Below are 3,894 nucleotides of genomic sequence, written 5' to 3'. Positions count from 1 at the left end.
GTGGTTCGCATCTAGAACGGGATTCACAGTCGCAAATGGGATGTTCGGAACAAATTACTTTGATCGGTGTTATTGATTGATTGGAATCAGATTTATGGTTACGTTTGGGAACACTCGTATAAATCGTTGTTTTTAATCGGTCGTGTTTGTCCCTGCATTTGTTTGATCATTCGCGTGCTTTATATCAGGGGTAACATGGTGAAGATGACTCAAGTTACAATTCTGGTCCCTGAAACTTCAGTGATTTAACAGTTCAACTCCCTGTATATTTCATGACTTGGCAGTTTTGAATCATACTCAGAAAGTGTTATAATTAAAAGGGAATTTCATGCAGAGTTACATTTCCAGCCCGTGTCTTTCAACAAGTGATAGTTTCGGCCTAATATTCAGAAAAGTTTACTACTTTGAGGGCCGGTGAACAGTTTTGAATTCTTTAACGCACATATCTTTTTCGTGAACAGAAAAATAAAGATTCCATCAAGTCTTGGCGGTTCGGAAAGTCGTTTTTCGTGATAACGTCAAACTTTCACGATTTTTTCGGATTTTATACTTCATTGTGTATATCTTTCTGTCGCGGGGGAGCTTAGTAAATTTTTATCCATTCAAGGTCATTCTCATGACTATTTGAAGGCTTTATAATCATGTTTTTGATTATAAATCGGGGGAGAATTTGGTATGGCCATTCGAAATTGGATTTGTGACTTTTCAAAGTTGAAGATTTTTAATAAAGCTTATGGTAGAATTATGAAGTTAGCTTTTACAGCGGAAGTTCTTCATCGAGCTCTGCTAAAGCTTTTACAGAGAAGTATCCTTTACAGTGGAAGTTCTTTATCGAGCTCTACTAAGGACTTGTTATATCTCCGACTTCTTGTATTTTCTCGATCAAGTGGCGTTACGAATCATAAAGTTTGGGTTGTTACATGATATTTTTTTATAGCTTATATCATTAGCTTATTTGAAGATCATTGTGACTTGGAGGGGGAGCTCTTCAAAGACAAGAAGTGATTCGGTTTCATTGTTCTGAAATGGGTTTTTATGGCGGGTTTGGTTTTCATGAAGATTCTTTGGGATTACATTTAAAAATGAAGTTTAAAGACATTACTTCAGTGCTTGATTTATATATCCTAGAGCCCGTGATTGAAGACTATTGAAGAATCAAGATTCATGGATTGCTTCATATATTCCTCGTTCCAGATCTTTTTATTTGTTAGATGCTTGTTTTGGAAGTTAAAGCATTGTCATCCATTCCATACTTTGAGGGGGAGATTGTAGGGTTTCAAAGCACTCCATGGATGATGGCAATGGGCCCCTTTGGCGAATTCTAGGTTAAAAGCCCAAGACTTGTTTTTTCCCTATAAATAGTCATGTATTATTCACAATTAGGGTTAAGAGAGGGAGGCAAAATGTAGCCGCCACGTTGTAAGGTTTCTTGTAGAGTTAGATTCTTATTTCTTAAGTGTAATTTGTTCCTCACAATTCAATAAATCGAGTGATCATTCGACATAATCTTCATATTTGTGTTTGTTCTTATTTTCCGCATCTTGTTCATCAAATATCAATACGGGTTTTAATCCCAACAAGCTGTTTTAGTGACATAAAGTGAGAATAACGGGAATGGGTAATTGGGTTGTTATTGGTTGGTGGAATTAAATATAATTATTTATTGTGGGTTGAAAACCCTATATGCTCACCAGGCTCCCAAGCCTGACCCACTCAGTTTTATTTGTATTACAGGAAGTGGCACAAGGGCATAAGATGGATGAACCATCAAGTTGTTTTGTTTAGAAGTCTGTATATGTATATATTTGTTGAATGACTTGTAATGTTATCGTTTATGCTTTATGGCCTGTATCGGAACATGACATCCCTAGTTTTGATTATATAATGAAAATACATTTCTTTTATGAAATGCTTTGGTAAATATTATTTTATCATACTTTGTTTTTGGGAACAAATTCCGCAACTCTTTCAAATCAAAAGGATTTACTCTGAAATTATTTTAAAAGCATAAATGAAAATCGGTCTTTTCTGGCCGAGATTTTGGGGATGTCACAGTTGGTATCAGAGCATTAGTTTAAGCGAACTAGGAATTTGTAGGATTTCTAGACTTAAACTTAGAATGCTAAGTGAAGTTTTGAGATATGTGTCTGTTATGTTTTAGACACGGGCACTAGTTTATTTTAGGAAAGTTACCTAAAATGCTTTTATGTGCTAAATGTTATATGTTGCCATATGTGATATTACTTGTTCGGATCTATGGTCTGTTGCTGACCGGATCTAGAAACCTTGTGTGTGTAGGATTCTAAGCATACGTCTACAAATTTAGAACTAGCATGTAAACGTTTCGGAGTGATAAGGATGATTTGAATATCTATCGTGAATAAGTATCTAATTTCACCTTATTCGGTGTGTAGATCAAAAAATGGTGAGAACAAGAAGTGGAGTTGGAAATGTTGATGAAAACAGGAATCAACCACCAGTGATTGAACAATTACCTGTTGTAGCTGCAGCACCAGAGCCAATAACAATGGCTGGTGTACAAATGATGATTCAAACAATGTTGGATTGTCAAATGGAGGAGACTAGGCGGTTGCTTCAAAATAATTGTGAAGAACTGTCAATTCATGTGGAAGAGCCTGAATTAAATGAAGGGCACTCGGAAGGTGGAAACTTCAGTGGTTCTGTTGGTCAAGACAACCCACCGATAGTTAGGCAAAACAACCATGATGGAAGGAATGATGGAATGGAATGCAAGTACAAGGAATTTCTGACTTGCAAACCATCGACCTTCACTGGAAAGGATGACCCGATTAGAGTTATGGATTGGATCTATGAAATGGAGTTAGCCTTCATGATTTGTGGCTGCAGAGGCAAGTTGCAGACTATCTATGCAGTGCGTTAGTTCCGAGGTGGATCCGTTCGTTGGTGGAACACTCTAGGGAAGACTTTAAGCCCTAATGAGCCACTGCAATTGACATGGGCAGAATTCTTGGTGCAGTTCAAGCGCAAGTTATGCTCGACTCAAAATATGTTGGAATTGGAGAACAAGTTTTTGACATTAACGAAAGGCAGCATGTTAGTTGATGAATACACTACTAACTTTACCGATAAGGTGGAGTTTGCCTTGCGCATCATTCCAGATGAATTGACAAAGGTTAACCGGTATGCAAAGGGACTCTCATGGGAGTACACAGTGCCAGTTCGTCAAGCACCTACTCTAGAGGCAGCTATTTGGGCTGCCAAGTCTGTTGAGAACATGATTAAGGGAAGAACCACTGACAAGGTTGAGGTTGGTGAGAAGAGAAAGTTTGAGGGAACATCTGGTTCCGGTAATAGAAGCAAATTTTCGAAATCTAATTCGAAAAAGTTTGGAGGAAAAGGAGGCGAAGCGAAATGGTGTGATAAGTGTAAGAAAAAATACTTTGGGAAGTGTAGTGAGGATGTAACCTGCTACAAGTGTGGAAAAATTGGACATTTTGCCAATGAGTGTCCGTCCAACGAAAGGATGTGTTTTGGTTGAAATGAAGAGGGGCACATTTTGAAAGACTGTCCGAAGAAGAAGGACGTAGATAAGCCCAACATTCCACCAAAGCCGAAGGCGAGAGCCTTCCAGATGACACTTGAGGATGCTAAAGATGAAGCTGATGTCGCTTCAGGTACCTTTCTCATAAACGAATTACCTGCTCAAATTTTGTTTGATTCTGGAGCCAACTACTCCTTTATTTCGCATGAGTTTGGTAGAAAACTAGCTTTGCCTATTGATAGACTAGATAATGCTTTATTAGTCGAAGTTGCTAGTGGCAAGTTTGTACCTGTTAGCCATCGTATGAAAAACATCTTAATCGACCTTAATGGGAGTAAGTTTCACGAGAAATTATTGCCTATCGAACTTAA

The sequence above is a fragment of the Lactuca saligna genome, chromosome 4 (genome assembly GCF_052625555.1).
Source record: "Lactuca saligna cultivar CGN05327 chromosome 4, ASM5262555v1, whole genome shotgun sequence".
Lineage (NCBI taxonomy): Eukaryota > Viridiplantae > Streptophyta > Magnoliopsida > Asterales > Asteraceae > Lactuca > Lactuca saligna.
The sequence above is the reverse complement of the archived record's forward strand: the minus strand, read 5'-3'. Positions refer to the sequence as shown.